This window comes from Taeniopygia guttata, chromosome 21 (genome assembly GCF_048771995.1).
Source record: "Taeniopygia guttata chromosome 21, bTaeGut7.mat, whole genome shotgun sequence".
Classification (NCBI taxonomy): Eukaryota; Metazoa; Chordata; class Aves; order Passeriformes; family Estrildidae; genus Taeniopygia; species Taeniopygia guttata.
The window spans coordinates 6182359-6199878 of NC_133046.1; the positions used below are offsets into that span (position 1 = coordinate 6182359).

At 54.6% G+C, this 17520-nt stretch overlaps 1 protein-coding gene across 4 annotated transcripts in view; it reads left to right on the forward strand.

Annotated features, from left to right (window-relative positions):
* PAX7 (paired box 7) overlaps positions 1-17520 on the forward strand; it is a 156568-nt gene that overhangs the window by 13513 nt on the left and 125535 nt on the right. The window lies entirely within an intron of this gene.

Consider the following 17520-nt stretch of genomic DNA (forward strand, 5'->3'; position numbering starts at 1 on the left):
AACGGGAATCGGCGAACACGAGGCGTTGGAAAAAACAAACTTGAGACAAGGATGCGGCGAGCGGGGCTCGGTTGTGCGGCAGGGAGGGAAGGAAGAGCGGGAGATGTTTGAGTCCGGGGCTCGGTGGGGTTTGGGGGGTTATTTTTCCCCTTTTTTTCCTCTTTTTTTGGGGGAGAAGAAAAGGATCCATCCTGGAGCGGGGGGAATGGGGAGGGAAGGTCAGGGGCAGGTGGGGGAGAGCCCCGGACGGGAGAGGAAAGGTTTTGCTGAGGAATTTGGAGGGGATTTCATTACCCGGGGCGGGGAGGAAGAAAATTTGGGGCGAAAAGGGGAGATGGAGCCGCGATAGAGCCGCGCAGGAAGGAAATGGGGAGGTCTCGCCCTAATCCCAAATTTAGGCACTAATTGGGGCGGCAGGGAGGGGCAGAGGGGGGATGGAGGCAGGAGGGGCTCAGAGGGGAACGCGCGATCCAGGAGTTCAGGATCTCCCCAAAAAAAACCAAAAACCCCCACTTTTAACCCCAAATCATCCCAAGGAGCAGCCGCAGGCCGCTCTTGGGTCTCGCTCTCCCGTGGAGGATTTTTCCAAGCGGGAATTGCGCGCGGGAGAAGGAGAGACGTGTCTGCAGCGTGGTTAAAGGAATTAGATATTTACCAGTTTGAAATAAGCCTGGGTATGGAAAAAAAAAAGGGAAAAAAAAGGGGAGGGGGGAGAGAGAGAGAGCGAAGATGAGACGGGAGAACACTTCAAACGAATTCATCATCTGGAGTGGCGAAGGGGAGATTTAGAGACAGTATTGGGAAGTTATTTAGATATTAATAACATATTTTCCTGAGGCGTCAGGAGTGCCTCCATACGCACTTTTCCCTCGCAGCTATTTGGCTGGGTGAAATATGGGAGACCCAAATGTTGGGGAGAGATAACACAATCAGCCGAGCCCTGGTCCTGCGACTGCATCGCGGCGTTAAACCCGGATTAACCTCCCCTTCCTCCCCCTCCCCCGCCGCCGTTTCACACCCCCCACCCGCCCACCCCCCAAATTCCACCCCCACGAGAAGCTTTCTCCAAATTTTTTATTTTTTTTTTTTTTTTTCAGGGGAATTTCCTCGGCGGGGTTTTAAAGCGCGCATAACAGCGGGGAGGGACTCGGCATTAGGGTGAAGGATCTTTGGGAAAATTGCGTTTGCCACAAAAGAGAGGGGAAAAAAAAGTAATAAAATTAAAAAAGCGAATCAAGGCCCCTCTGCAGACCTGGCTTTGCGGATATTCCGTATTTATGGGCATTATTCTTAAAAAGAAGTGGGAGAAAAAGCCCGTTTCAATCAGCTGCCACTTTCCTCTCCTTTCCCCACGCGGTTTCAGTCGCCTTTTAAATGGATTTGATTTTATTTTTGATTCAATCGGAACTTCAGCCCCGTTTGGGGTTTCTGAGGGGCGAGGAGATGCTGAGAGGGTCAGGACAGGAGGGATCCGAGCGGGGCAGCGCTGAGGGGGCAGGACAGGGGCCAGACCCCCCGAATTGGGGTTTTGGGGGGCTCCTGCTCCCCTCCTGCCCCTTATCCCAGGAAAAACAGGAATGGAGGAGATGGGGAGGGAGCAGAGCTTGGGATGGGGATGCGGCTTTGCGGGGAGAGGGAGGGTCGGGGTATCCCCCTCCCCAAAACCCCTCCTGCTCCTCCTCCTCCTCCTCCTCCTCCTCCTCCTCCTCCTCCTCCTCATTCCCGGCTCATCCCGCCACAAAAGGAGCTGGATGTCACTAATGCCACTTTATAAAGACATTTGTCACCCGCAGTTGGGGACGAGGGGGGAAGGAAGGGCCGGGGGGGCGCGGGGAGGGCGGGAGCCGCCAGCGGAGCGGGGTCCGAGAGGGGCAGGGGATGGTGGAGAGGGTGATGATGGTGATGATGATGATGGTGGTGATGATGATGGTGGTGATGATGATGATGGTGGTGATGATGATGATGGTGGTGGTGGTGGTTGCGATAGTTTGGGGGATGACCCGTGCACTTGAACGGCCCTCGGGGCTGTGGGGAGGGACGGGGGGGCTCGGAGCACCTCGGGCTGGGGATGGAAATTCCTCGGAAGGGGTTTGGAGCTCTTTGGAGAGGGTTTGGAACTTCTCGACAGGGGCTTGGAGCTCCTCGGAGAGGGTTTGGAACTCTTCGGAGGGAGCTGCATCCTCTTGGAGGGGGTTTGGAGCTTCTTAGGAAAGGTTTGGAGATGCTCGAAAGGGGTTTGGAACTCTTCAGAGGGGGTTTGGAGCTCCTCAGGGAGGGTTTGGAGCTCTCCAGAGGGGGTTTGGAGCTCCTCAGGAAAGGTTTGGAGATCCTCGAAAGGGGTTTGGAACTCTTCAGGGAGGGTTTGGAGCTCTCCAGAGGGGGTTTGGAGCTCCTCAGGGAGGGTTTGGAGCTCTTTGGGGAGAGTTCGGAGCTCCTCGGAGAGAGATGGAACTCCTCGTGGGGAGCTGCATCCCCTTGGAACTCCTCGGAGGGGATTTGGAGCTCCTCGGGACGGGACTGGAGCTCCCTGGAGAGAGTTTGGAGCTCCTCGGGGAGGGTTTGGAGCTCCCTGGAGAGAGTTTGGAGCTCCTCATGGAGGGTTTGTAGATCCCTGGGAGAGTTTGGAGCTCTCATGGAGGGTTTGGAGCTCCTCGAGCAGAATTTGGAACTCCCTGGGGAGAGTTTGGAGCTCCTCGAGGTAATTTGGAGCTCCTCGGGGAGGTTTGGAGCTCCTCATGGAGGGTTTGGAACTCCTCGAGCAGGGTTTGGAGCTCCTCGAGCAGAGTTTGGTGCTCCTCAGGGAGGGTTTGGAGCTCCTCGAGCAGGGTTTGGAGCTCCTCATGGAGGGTTTGGAGCTCCTCATGGAGGGTTTGGAGCTCCTCGAGCAGAGTTTGGAACTCCCTGGGCAGAGTTTGGAGCTCCTCGGGGAGACTTTGGAGCTCCTCGAGCAGGGTTTGGAGCTCCTCGGGGAGGGTTTGGAGCTCCTCATGGAGGGTTTGGAGCTCCCTGGGGAGAGTTTGGAGCTCCTCGGGGTAATTTGGAGCTCCTCGAGCAGGGTTTGGAGCTCCTCGGGGAGGGTTTGGAGCTCCTCGGGGAGGGTTTGGAGCTCCTCGGGGAGGGTTTGGAGCTCCTCATAGAGGGTTTTGAGCTCCTCATGGAGGGTTTGGAACTCCTCGAACAGGGTTTGGAGCTCCCTGGGGAGAGTTTGTAGCTCCTCGGGGAGGGTTTGGAGCTCCTCGGGGAGGGTTTGGAGCTCCCTGGGGAGAGTTTGGAGCTCCTTATGGAGGGTTTGAGCTCCTCGGAGAGGGTTTGAAGCTCCTCGGGGAGGGTTTGAGCTCCTCGAACAGGGTTTGGAGCTCCTCATGGAGGGTTTGGAGCTCCTCAGGGTAGTTTGGAGCTCCTCGGGGAGGGCTGGAAGAGCCCGGGGGGAGCCGCAGCCCCTCGGGACGCTGCGGCGAGGGCAGAGCGAGCGGGCTGAGAACAGAATCCCCGCGGGGAGGGAAGGGCGCGGTGGGCGAGGGAAGCGGCGGCGGAAATGAGGGAACGGAGCCGCTGCCGCCTTTGATCCCGCCGCTCTCCGTTACCGGCGGCGCTGCCCTCAAAGGGGAGTTCGGCTCATTTACAGCCCCGCGCCCCGAATTAGCGGCCGCGGTTCCGGCGGGACCGCGCGGGATGAGACCGCGCCCCGTGCTTGGCTGGGAACGGGAACGGGAACGGGAACGGGAACGGGAATGGGAATGGGAATGGGAATGGGAATGGGAATGGGAGCGGGAATGGGAATGGGAATGGGAATGGGAACGGGAATGGGAATGGGAACGGGAATGGGAATGGGAACGGGAATGGGAAGGGGAGCGGGAACGGGAACGGGAACGGGAATGGGAGTAGGAACAGGAACGGGAGTGGGAATGGGAGCGGGAACGGGAATGGGAATGGGAATGGGAACGGGAACAGGAACGGGAACGGGAATGGGAACGAGAGTGGGAACAGGAGAAAGAGCAGGAATGGGAGCGGGAACGGGAATGGGAGAAAGAGCAGGAATGGGAGCGGGAACAGGAACGGGAACGGGAGCAGGAACTGGAGAAAGAGCAGGAATGGGAGCGGGAATGGGAGTGGGAACGGGAACAGAAACAGGAACGGGAACGGGAGCAGGAACGGGAGAAAGAGCAGGAATGGGAGCGGGAATGGGAGTGGGAACGGGAACAGAAACAGGAATGGGAGTGGGAACAGGAACGGGAGCAGGAATGGGAGCGGGAACGGGAGCGGGAGCGACTCTGGGAACGGGAGCGGGAATGGGAATGGGAACAGGAGCGGGAGCAGGAACAGGAATGGGAACGGGAATGGGAACAGGAATGGAAGCGGGAATGGGAACGGCAGCAGGAACGGCAGCAGCAGGAATGGGAACGGGAGCAGGAATGGGAATGACAGCGGGAACGGCAGCAGCAGGAATGGGAACGGGAGCAGCTCCGGGAGCAGCTGCGGGCCGTGGGGGCGGCTCCTCCCTTGGGAACAGGACTGGGAATAGGATTGGGATAGCACTGGGATAGCTCTGGGAATAGGATTGGAATGACGTTGGGACAGCATTGAGATATCATGTGAAATAGCTTTGGGATAGCACTGGGAATAGGACTGGGATAGCACTGGGATATCATTGGGAAGAACATTGGGATAGCATTGGGATATGACTGGGATAGGATTAGGACAGCGTTGGGAATAGGACTGGGATATAACTGGAATATAACTGGGATAGCACTGGGATAACACTGGGAACAGCATTGGGATAGAATTGGGGTACCGTCAGGATAGCATTGGGAATAGGATTGGGAATAATATTGGGATAGCATTGGGAATAGGATTGGGAATAATATTGGGATAGCATTGGGAATAGGATTGGGAATAATATTGGGATAGCATTGGGAATGGGATTGGTAGAGCTGTGGAATATCATTGGGATAGCATTGGGAATAGGATCGGGATATAATTGGGATATAACTAGGATGGCATTGGGAATGGCAGTGGGAATAGCACTGAGAATAAGACTGGGATAGCACTGGGATATCATTGGGAAGAGCATTGGGATAGCAATGGGAGAAGATTGGGAATAGGATCGGGATATAACTGGAATATAACTGGGATAGCATTGGGAACAGCAGTGGGATCGCACTGAGAATAGGATCGGGATAGCATTGGGATATCATTGGGAATAGTGTTGGGATAGCATTGGGAATAGTGTTGGGATATCATTGGGAATAGTGTTGGGATAGCACTGGGATATCATTGGGATATAACTGGGATAGCGTTGGGAATGGGATATAAGTGGGATCGCACTGAGAATAGGATCGGGATAGCATTGGGATATCATTGGGATATCATTGGGATATCATTGGGATATAACTGGGATAGCATTGGGAATGGCAGTGGGATAGCATTGGGAATAGGATCGGGATATAATTGGGATATAACTAGGATGGCATTGGGAATAGGATCGGGATATAACTGGAACATAACTGGGATAGCATTGGGAATAGCAGTGGGATCGCACTGAGAATAGGATCGGGATAGCATTGGGATATCATTGGGATATCATTGGGATATAACTGGGATAGCATTGGGAATGGCAGTGGGATAGCACTGAGAATAGGATTGGCATAGCACTGGGATATCATTGGGATATAATTGGGATATAACTGGGATAGCGTTAGGAATGGCAGTGGGAATAGCACTGGGATATCATTGGGAAGAGCATTGGGATATAACTGGGATAGCGTTGGGAATGGCAGTGGGAACAGCGTTGCTGTATAACTCCACTGGGATAGCACTGGGATAGAATTGGGAATGGCGTTGGGAATAGCGTTGGGAATAGCGTTGGGATGGCATTTGGGATGTCGTTTGAGATGCCATTTGGGATAGAACTTGGAACATAACTTGGAATATCATTTGGGATGTCATTTGGAATTCCCGTATCTCCGCTTCCCTGGGGCGGGGCAGGGCAGGGACACGTGGGACTCGCTGGTCTTTGGATGTTGAACCGCCCGGAGCTTTTGGGAATGTGGAGCTTTTGGGAACACGGAGCTTTTGGGAACGCGGCTTTTCCCAGGGAAAATTTGGGAAAGAATTCCCAGAAAGCGCAGCCGGGTTTTCCTTGGGAAAGGGAAGGACGGAGCGGCTGTGGGGACGGAGTGGGGCTCGCCCGCAGTGACCCCGGGGGGTTCGGGGAGCCGAGGGAAAACTGGGGTTCCATGGGGCAGAACGGGAGTGTCCCTGCCCCATAGGCGTGTTCCTGCCCCATAGGGGTGTTCCCCACCCCATAGAGGTGTCCCTGCCCCATAGGGGCTGTCCCCTGCCCATGGGGAGTGTCCCTGCCCCATAGGTGTGTTCCTGCCCCATAGGGGTGTCCCCCACCCCATAGAGGTGTCCCCTGCCCTATAGAGGTGTTCCCTGCCCCATAGAGGTGTCCCCTGCCCTATAGGGGTGTATCCCGCCTCATAGGGACTGTCCCCTGCCCATAAGGGCTGTCCCCTGCCCCATAGGGGTGTCCCCTGCCCATAGAAATGTCCCCTGCCCCATAGAGGTGTCTCCTGTCCCATAGGGGCTGTCCCCTCCCCACTGGGAGTGTCCCCAGCCCCATAGGGGTGTCCCCTGCCCCATAGGGGTGTCCCTGCCCCATAGAGGCGTCCCTGCCCCATAGAGGTGTCCCTGCCCCATAGGGGTGTCCCCTGCCCCATAGAGGTCTCCCCTGCCTCATAGAGAGAGTGGTGTCCCCTGCCCCTCTGTCCCTGTCCTGCCCCATAGAGAGATGACCTCTGCCCCATATCGGGGTGTCCTTTACCCCATAGAGAGATGACCTCTGCCCCATATCGGGGTGTCCTTTACCCTATAGAGGGCTGTCCCCTGTCCCATAGAGAGCGGTGTCCCCTGTCCCTGTCCTGCCCCATATGGGGTGTCCCCTGCCCCACAGGCTGGTGTTCCCTCGCTCGTCCTTTGCCCCAAAAGGATCCTCCTGTGCCCCACGGGGGGATCTGCTGTGCCCCTCCAAGAACGGGCCCTGATCCCAAAGGGTGTTCCCTGATCCCAAAGGGCGCTCCCTGATCCTAAAGGATCGACCCTGGTCCCAAATGATCCTCTCTGATCCCAAATGGCACTCCCTGATCCCAAAGGACACTCCCTGATCCCAAAGGACGCTCCCTGATCCCAAAGAGAACTCCCTGATCCCAAAGGACACTCCCTGATCCCAAAGGATCCTCCCTGATCCCAAAGGATTCTCTCTGCCCCAAAGGCTGCTCCCTCTCCCCAGGGATGTTCCCGGGGGCTTTGGGCCACTTTTACCCCCCTTCCCTCCCGCTTCCTGCCCCGGCCGAGGGAGGAAAGGGAAAGGGAAAAGGGAAAGGGAAAGGGAAAGGGGAAGGGGAAAAGGGAAAAAGGGAAAAGGGAAAAGGGAAAAGGGAAAAGGGAAAAGGGGAAGGGAAGAGGGAAAAGGGAAAGGGAAAAGGGAAAAGGGAAAAGGGAAAGGGAAAAGGGAAAAGGGAAAGGGAAAAGGGAAAAGGGAAAGGGAAAGGGAAAGGGGAAAAGGGAAAGGGAAAGGGAAAGGGAAAAGGGAAAGGGGAAAAGGGAAAGGGAAAGGGGAAAAAGGGAAAAGGGAAAAGGGAAAGGAAAGGGAAAGGAAAAGGGAAAAGGGAAAGGGAAAAGGGAAAAGGGAAAAGGGAAAAGGGAAAAGGGAAAAGGGAAAAGGGGAAGGGAAAAGGGAAAAGGGAAAGAGGAAGGGAAAAGGAAAAGAGAAAAAGGGGAAAAGGGGAAAAGGGGAAAAGGGGAAAAGGGGAAAGGGGGAAAAGGAAAAGGAAAAGGAAAAGGAAAAGGAAAAGGAAAAGGAAAAGGAAAAGGAAAAGGAAAAGGAAAAGGAAAAGGAAAAGGAAAAGGAAAAGGAAAAGGAAAAGGAAAAGGAAAAGGAAAAGGAAAAGGAAAAGGAAAAGGAAAAGGAAAAGGAAAAGGAAAAGGAAAAGCCCTTCTCGGTTTTCCCCGCGCTCCCCCGGGGGTTTGGCTGCTAAAATTGGCAGGAGCCCCCGGCTGACCCCGGGCAGCGCTGCCCGGCCCCGGCCCCGACCCTCAGAGCCGCCTTTGTCCCCAGCCCGGATCAAAGCGACCCGGGACATCTCCGGCCGAGGGGGCGGGGGAGGAACGGCCGTGCCCAAACCCGAGGGGGGACAAAAAAAAAGCGATTTTCCGATTTCCCAAACCGCCCCGGCCCCGCTGCCCTCTCCAGCTCGCCAGGGCAGGGCGACCCCGGCCTTTATTTAATTTATTTAATTTATTTTTTACTCCCGCGGGCGGGACGCGCCGATTTGCATTTTTATTGGGAATTAAGGGCGAAAGTTGATTCCAGCAGCCGCTTTTGGAGCTTTTGGGAGAGGAGCTGGCTCAGAGTTGGGAGAAAACTCCTGAAAGCACCCGGGGAACTCCCGCACTCCGCAGGGACCGCCGGGGTTTTGGGTTTTCCCGGAGAAAAATCCACCCGCGCGTTGGCTTCAACCGCGATTAATTTGGGGGGGTTTTGGCGTTTTTTAAAGGCAGCAAAGGACACCTCGGTGTTGGGATTCATGCCCACCAGCCTCTGCACGGCCCTAAATGATCCGGGGAGCGCGGCCGCGCTGCTTTTAGGAATATTTCTATTTATTTATACATTTTTATCTCGCCTTCAGCGCCAGGCCGGCGTTTTCCAGAGTGATTCGTGATTTATTTTATTTTTTTCCCCCGTGCGGCGACTTAATGATGTTGAAATCCCGTCCCCACTCCCGCAGAAGATGCTGTTTGATGCTGAAAAGCAGCAAATTGAGCTATTTGAAGGTTTTTCCCCCTTTTTCCTTCCCTGGGAATGCGGATATTTGGGTTGTACCTGGCTGCTCCGTTGCTTTTTTGGGTTTTTTTTTGGGTTTTTTTTTCCCGGAGTTTTTTCCCCTTAATCTCCTTCCAGCCCAAACCCTCCCCCCGCGCGGGGCTCGCTGCGCTCGCAGCGGGATCGCGGCGATTTCCACGCCCGAAAACTTCGGCAAAAGGAGGAGGAAAGTTTGCGGGCTTTGACAGACGGTTTGTTTTGCCGGTTTGTTGTTGGTTTTTTTTGGTGTTTTGTTTATTTTTTTCGGTTGTTTAAATAAACAAACCCAACCAGGCGGTTTTTGCCATCCCGAATTCACCGCAGCGGGGGTTGGAAAGACGAAGAGCCGGCGCAACCTCGGGTGGTGAAACCCGAGGGGTGTTTTTTTTTTTGGGGGGGAAAACGATATAAAAATAACTCAAAAATAACTCCCAAATCTCCGCCATTCCCAAGGGGAATCGCTGCCCGGCTCACGGAGCGGGGAGAGAGAAATTCCCCAATTTTTGCGCGGCTCTGCTAGGGAGGAAAGCGGGGATTCCTCTCCAGGGATAAAACAACCCAGCGCCGGGCTCGGGGCTCAACCAAAACCACCCCCGCACCCCCAAACCCGCAGTGAACCCCAAATATTTGGGTGATTTTCCCCCCCTGCCCGGCTGGGAAGGGAAAAAGCGGCACCGCATCCTCACTCCTCTGGTGCTGCCGGAGTTTTCTGGGTTATTTTAAACTTTCCCCCGGTCGGATTTGATCTTTTTAAACTCTTTTGCCTGCCCCCCTGTATTTTATTTTAATTTTTTTCCCCTCGCCGCTCTGTTTTCTCCCCTTAACCCCTCTCCTTTTTGTGCGCCCGCCTTTCACGGCGAGCGCGGCTTTCCAGCTTGCTACACTTTCTAAGTGCCTCAATGGGCACTTTAGAAATACAAACAACTTTTAGAGATAAAATAACCAAACCAGAATGGGACTTTCAATGGGGGAATAGTTGTTGTCCTTTACCATGGAGTGTGCAGCCGCCTCTGCCTAATCCAGCTTTCATTTTCACCGACAAATGCCAAGAATCTATATCTGTCTCCCAACCCCTCGGGAGCTTGATTACACGACAAAAGGCTGCCATTATCCGCCGCAGAAAACAGGGAGGGGACACGGGGGGCTCGGGCCTCTGAGGATGAGGGCATCTCCAAACTATTGACTTAGTGGATGAAGTCAAGAGCAAACACGCTGAGATCTGAAGGGGGGGAAAGGCGCTCCGGGAGCAGCGGGGGGATGCTCGGGGAAGCAGCAGCGGCGGAAAAAAAGCGGCGGAAAGTCGCTGAAAGTACGGGAGAGAGGTTGGAGAAGGTCGGATCCGTCTGGGAAAGTTTTTTCTGCCTTCCCGTCTTGCTCTCTCTCTCATCCCCCGTTCATATTTAAAAAAAAAAAATTAATTTTTTTTCCCCCCTGATGACGCCATTTAAATTTTTTAAAGATTTTCTCCACCCGTCCCCAGGGGGAATTCTGTGCTTTCCTCTCGCTGGGAGAGGGGGGAAAAAGGAGGAAAACCCAAAATTGTCCTGCGCGTGCTGTGACCCCAAGAGAGGCTCACCCCAAATTTTGGGGGGGCCGGGGGAAATCCCCGCCCCAGCCTCGCTGCTGGAGCGCGGCCGGACCCCGATTTTGTCCCTAAACCGAGTCTGGGAATGGGAATTGGGGGTTTGGAAGGTGGGGAATTGGGAATGGGAATTGGGGATGGGAATTGGGGGTTTGGAGAGTGAGGCATTGGGGATGGGAATTGGGGAATTGGGAATGGGAATTGGGGACGGGAATTGGGGAATTGGGGATGGGAATTGGGAATGGGAATTGGGGGTTTGGAGAGTGAGGAATTGGGAATGGGAATTGGGGAATTGGGAATGGGAATTGGGGGTTGGGAAGGTGGGGAATTGGGAATGGGAATTGGGGGTTTGGAGAGTGAGGAATTGGGGATGGGAATTGGGGAATTGGGAATGGGAATTGTGGGTTTGGAGAGTGAGGAATTGGGAATGGGAATTGGATGTTTGCAGGGTGGGGAATTGGGAATGGGAATTGTGGGTTTGGAGAATGAGGAATTGGGAATGGGAATTGGGGGTTTGCAGGGTGGGGAATTGGGGATGGGAATTGGGGGTTTGGAGGGTGAGGAATTGGGAATAGGAATTGGGAATGGGAATTGGGGATGGGAATTGGGGGTTTGGAGAGTGAGGAATTGGGGATGGGAATTGGGGGTTTGGGAATGGGAATTGGGGGTTTGGAGAGTGAGGAATTTGGAATGGGAATCGAGGAATTGGGAATGGGAATTGGGGGTTTGGAAGGTGAGGAATTGGGGGTTTGCAGGGTGGGGAATTGGGGGTTTGCAGGGTGGGGAATTGGGGGTTTGCAGGGTGGGGAAGGACTGAGCCCCCCAGTGGGGCCGGCGCCGATCCCGGCCCAGCTCAGCCCGGCCCGGAGCGATCCCGGCCCCGTCCCTCACCTCCCTGCGGGAAAAGCCGCAGCAGGGGGATCCCGCCGCCCTTAATTACTCTTTAATCAGAGGGAGCCGATTTTGGGGCGAGCGGCAGCGATTGAAGGGGGCCGGAGCCGGGCCGGGCCGGGCCTGCGGGTCCGAGACAAAAGGAGAGGCCGGGGGGAGGTGGGCAGAACCTGCAGGATCCGCTCGAAGCTACAAAAGAGCCGAAATTCAGCTTTTTAAGCGGAATTCATCCTGGGTTTGCGGCGCTCGCGTCTCCGCGCTCGGAGGATTTTCCTCCTTGCATTAAAACGCGAGTTGAATTATTTCTATTATTTTTTTTTTCTTAATCTTATTTGCGTTTGGCGATGTGGAGGGGAAGGTGCTGAACCTGCTGCCGGGATGGGGCTGCGGAGCTTTGGGTTTTCCACCTTTGCTTTGGGAAAAGCCGCCGCGTTCCCGGTGCCGCGGACAGTTCGGTGCCTGGCGGGGAAAGAGCAGCTGCTGCGACGGAGAATAAGTGTTAAAAGAAAGGGGAAAAAAAAAAAAAATCCTTGTAATCTTGGGACGTGTTTAATCTGCGTCTCCCCGAATCCCAAAAGGCAGCGGGCCCCGTCTCTCTGATTTATTTTTACGCTCGCCTCGTTTGCATCCCAAAGAAGTAAACTGCTATTTTTAACCGCCGGTTTAAAGCTTAATTAAAAGCCCCTAAACTGATTGTTTTGAAAATTGATTTAGAGGAATGGCCCCAGGGCTGAGACGCTATCGCAGCCGAGGCGCGGAGCTCGCTGCGGGTTTAACCCCGCAGCCGCCGGTGCGGGGGACACGCGGGGCCGGGGGGGTCCCCGCACCCTCTTTGTTAGAGCCCGGCCGCAGCTCCGGCCTTTAATTGAGTTAATTGAATTAAGGGGAGCTCGGGGATGCCGCTGACACGGGAGCCCCGAGGTGCCCCCAAACCCGGCTCCGCTGTGGGGGCGCTGAGAATTTTTTTTGGGGTGCTCGAACCCTTTCCGTGCTTTGCCTAAATTCCTTTTCCCAGCGCTGGGAAATTCCAGGCGGCCGGAATGATCCTCCGGGAGGGTTTTACCTGCTGGAAAGGGCTGGAATGGGAGCTGGGGTTGGCATCTGCGGGAGAGGGAGGGTGGGAAGGGAAGTGGCGTTCCAGAGCCGTAATTAGATGTAAACAAGAATAGAGACGGGGCTCCGTGGTCAGACATCTCGATTGTGAGCGGATTAACACCTCGGTAAACCAATAAAGGCCCCGAGAGGCTGCGGGCCGGGCAGGACCAGCCGCGGCTGACGGGCTCCCCCCGGCACGTCAAGACCCCCCCAAAAAAGCGGCCCCGACACGCGTGGGACCGCCCCCGGCTTTTTGGGGGGTTCGGCTTTGAAGGTTTTTGGCAGAGGTTTGGGTTTTTGGGGGGGTTCTGGTGGTCAGGGGTGATTCCCTGCCCTCCCTCGGAGTGCCCAGGGGCCTGGAATGGTTTCCCGGCACCTCTGGCCCTGTTAATTAGGGCAATAAATGAGTTAAAGAGGATCTCCCGCCGGCCGAGCGGGGCAGGGCTCCCCCACCTCCACACGTGCCAGCGGGATGGTTCCTCTGGCACGAGGTTCCTGCAGCCCTTTAATTTCTCCATCCCCTCTTAATAACAGCTTAAAAAATAATAAAATCCTCCGGAGCCAGCTCGAGCCAAGCCCTGGCGGGCGCAGCTCCCCGGGTTCGCCTCCAACCGAGCTTTTGTGGCCGCTCCTTTCGCTCCCAGCTCGGCCCCGCTCGGCTTTTCCCCCCACACTTGGAGCGCACGGAGGAGTTTAACCTTTGGGAAGAATAAAAAGCTCCCCCCGGGTTCGGCTTTGAGGGGCGCGGCGCTACCTGCGAGCTCAGATTTTGGATTTTTTTTTAATTTTTTGCTCCGGCTTTGGGGCTGAGCGGGACCCGAAGGGCTCCGAGTCAAAGCGAGTTCAATCACCCGGCTCCCCTTTGTCCCCCCCCGGGCTCGGGGCTCGGCGGGCAGCGCCAATCTCGGGTATTTCTTCCTCCCCGATTGCAAATAAGCGCAAGATTAGCACCAGCAGCTGTTTGGAATTGGAACAATGGAGAGACCTAGGAAGTGGCGAAATTGAAAAAGGAGAACCCCCTCCTCTCCTCCCCTCCCTCCCCTGCTCAGAGTTCACCGAGTCAGACTGCCTGACTCGCCGTGACCTCCGCGGGGCTCTTGGCGCACGGGGGGAACGGGGGGAAAGGGGGAAAAAAGGGGGCGGGGGGCGCAGCGGGCGCTTTAATGAAATTTCCTCCAGAAAAAGGAGGAGGTTCCGCCAGGTTCTGGCGGCGCTGGATGCTCCCCTTCGGCCGTCGGGCTGGTTTTTGGTGTTTTTTTGGTTTTTAGGATGTTTCCCCCTCTCCTCCTCCTCCTCCTCCTCCTCGGGGTCCCGTTTTGGGGCGCTGCCCCCGCGCTGGCCAGCCCGCCGTGAGAGGTTTCAATGGGATCCCCTAATGGATTTGACTCGGAAATCTCGACTTGACCAGTTTTTTCCTCTTTAAAACAAACTCATTAAACTTGTCAACACTCATTAGGGCCTTGAAGCGCTGAGCGGGAGCCGCCGGGGGCTTGGGGGCGGCTCGGCCCCGCTCCGAGAGGGCTCCGCGGGGATGGAGACGGCGCTGCCAGGAAAATCAGCGCCTTAAAAGAGAAATCAAGGCAGGACAGAGGGATCCGGCACGGGGAGGGGGCTGTGCCTGGAAATGGGGGCGGCCCCGCGCCCCCCCTGCCCCGGGCTCGGCTACAAAGGAGGCGCCGGGCGAGGGGAGGGCTCCGGAGGGACTCGGGGTTTGGGATCTTCCCGGCGATTTGGGGGCTTGGGGGGGGGATGGATCTGCGATTCCTGCGAGTGTCGGGGGAGGGGGAAAGGTTAGAGGCGGCTCCCGGCCCTAAATCCCCTGGAAATGAGGCTGCTCTCCGAAATTCCTTCCCAATCCCCCTGGCCGCGATATTGGCAGAGCTGTAAAATTAGTCGGGGATCGTCTCAATTCTGCCGACAGGACGAAAAATTGCTTTGGGCTGGGGTTTGGGGGCAATTAAATGTTGCGCATTTCCCCGTCCCTTTTCAATAGCGGTTTTGTTTGGGGTGGACTCCGATTTGTGTGTGTGCGTGCGTGTTTTTTGTGTTTTTTTTTTTTTTTTAACGGGTTTATTCTGATGCTTTTCAAGCCTCGCTTCTCCTTTAAGGGGCAAAAAACCTCCACCCCCACCTCTGTTAAAAATAAGGAAAAAAAAAAACCCCGAGTCCTTCTGTTCTTCCCCTCCCTGAGAATGAGAACATCAGCTATTCAAGCGTATTGATGAACTCCCCCAAAAAGTTTATTAAGAGGGGCGAAAACAAAAGGACTAAAGGCCGCAGGCAACTGGACAGACAGTTTATAAACTGAGCTGCCATTGTCCCCCCGAGGCAGATGCATGAATACCTCTGAATGGGGCCCTTTGGAGTGACAAGATCAAGCCAGACAACAGCATGGTAAAAGGAAGGAGCGCTGCTTCTCCCTCCCCGAGCCCAAAGATCTGCTCCCCCTGCTCCTGCCGCATTCACGGACATCTGCAGGGGGAGGAATAAATAGCTGCTTAGAGCACCGGCGCTCGGGGGGGCTGCTGTGCCCCCCCCGGCCCGGCTCTCTGCGCCATATGCTGCGCTCGGCTCCTTCTGGGCAGCGAGCGAGCCCCACAAACCCCAAACTTCCCTCCCTCCTCTCCTTCTCCTCCTTCTTCCCCCTCTCCTTCTCCTCCTTCTCCTTTTTCTTCCCCTTCTCCTTCTCCTTCTCCTTCTCCTTCTCCTTCTCCTTCTCCTTCTCCTTCTCCTTCTCCTTCTCCTTCTCCTTCTCCTTCTCCTTCTCCTTCTCCTTCTCCTTCTCCTTCTCCTTCTCCTTCTCCTTCTCCTTCTCCTTCTCCTTCTCCTTCCTTCTCTCATTTCCTTTCCTGTCTCCTTTTCCTCTCCCGTCTCCCTTTCCTTCACTTCTCTCCTTTTCCTTCCTCCTCTCCTTTTCCTTCCTCCTCTCCTTTTCCTTCCTTCTCTCCTTTTCCTTCCTTCTCTCCTTTCTCCTCCTCCTCTCCTTTTCCTTCCCTCCTGTCCATTTCCTTTCCCTCTCTCCTTTTCCTTCCTCCCCCCTTTTCCTTCTTCTCTCTCCTCTTCCTTTCTCCTATTCCTTTTCCTCCCCCCTTTTCCTTCCCCTCTCTCTTTCTCCTTTTCCTTCACCGCTTTCCCTTCCCTTCTCTCCTGTTAATTCCCCCTTTTCCCTTTTCCTTCCCCTCTTTCCTTTTCATTTTCCATTTTTCCTTTTCCTTCCCTTCTCTCCTTTTCCTTCTTCCTCTTCCTTTCCATTCTTCTCTCTCATTTTCTTCTTCCCTCTCCCTTTTCCTTCCTCCCATCCCCTTTTCCTTTTCCCTCTCCCCTGTCCATTTTCATTCCCACTTTTCCCTTTTCTTCCCCCCTGACCATTCTCATTCCCCCTTTTCCTTCCCCTCCATTCCCTTTCCCCCTTTCCCTTTTCCCATTTCAGTTTCTGCCTGTCCCAGAGATCCCCCGAGGTCAATTAGGTTTGCACAGAGCAATTCCTCTTAATAGGCTTTGTTGGATTTATTTGATTTTAGGACTTCTTTTATTTTAGGCTTTATTTTATTTTAGGATTTATTTTATTTTACTTTTCCCTGGATCTCAGCCCTCTGCTGCCAGGATGAGGGAAAGGGGGGAGGAAAAACTCCCTGAGATCCCATGGAGAGGGGCAGGGGATGGAAAACCTGGAAAAGTCCCCAGATCTGTGCCCAAACCTGTTTGCTTCCCCTCATTTTGCCCGTCTCTGATGAAGGGAACAAATTTGGGTGGAATTGAGCAGCTTTGGCTTCTCCCAGAGAACTCCCAAGACTGGCGTGAGCACCTCAAACAAAATTTAATCAAATTGATTTAATTCAGACAAAAATGATCAAGCTTTGGTGGGAGAGGTGTTTTATGAGTGTTTGCAGTGGGGTTGGCTCAGATTTGGGATTTGGGGCGGTTTTGGTGTCTGGAGAGTGGGAAAAGCAGGGAAAGGGTGACTTTGTCACTTCTTTGTCCCTTGGAACAACTTCCAGGGGTGCAGATCCCAAAAAACAGCCGGGCAGGGAGGGAGTTGTGAAGGTGAGGGCAGAGAATTCCCAGTGCAATTCCTACGGCCAAGCCCCTCAGTCCCCATGTTCCCATTCCACCCCACGGATCCCATCCCATGGATCCCATTGACCCCGTCCCATGGATCCCATCCCATTGATCCCACTGATTTGATCCCATGGATCCCATGGATCCCACCCTATTGATCCCATCCCATTGCTGCCATCCCATCCCATTGATCCCATCCATTAACCCCATCCCATCCCATTGATCGCAATCCACTGATCCCATCCCATGGATCCCATTCCATCCCATCCCACCCTATCTCATCCCATGGATCCCATTAATCCCATTCCATTGATCCCATCCTATTGATCCATTCACATGGATCCCATCCCATCCCATTTACCCCATCACATGGATCCCATCCCATCCCACTGATCCCATTGCATGGATCCCAATCCATCCCATCCCATGCCAGGGATCCCACTGATTCCATCCCATGGATCCCATGGGTCCCATTAATCCTATCCCATTGTTCCCATCCTATCCCATTAATCCCATTCCATTGATCCCATTTCATTAATCTCATCACATTAATCTCATCCCATTAATCCCAACCCATCCCATTGATCCCATCACACAGATCCCATCCCATCCCATCCCATTGATCCCACTGATCCCATCCCATTGATCCCATGGATCCCATTAATCCCATCCCATTAATCCCATCCCAACACATCCCATTCCATTGATCCCGTTAATCCCATCCTATCCCATTAATCCCATCCCATTCATCCCATCCCAACCCATCCCATCCCATGGATCCCACTGATCCCATCCCATTGATCCCATTCATCCCATCCTATTGATCCCATCCCATCCCACTGATCCCTTCACATGGATCCCATCCCATCCCATGGATCCCATTAATCACATCCCATTGATCCCATCCCATTGATCCCATCCCATTAATCCCATCCCATTGATCCCATCCCATCCCATTGATCCCATCTCATGGATCATATCCTACCCAACCCTGTTGGCACTTGGGAGATGTCGCTTCCCCACGGGAAGG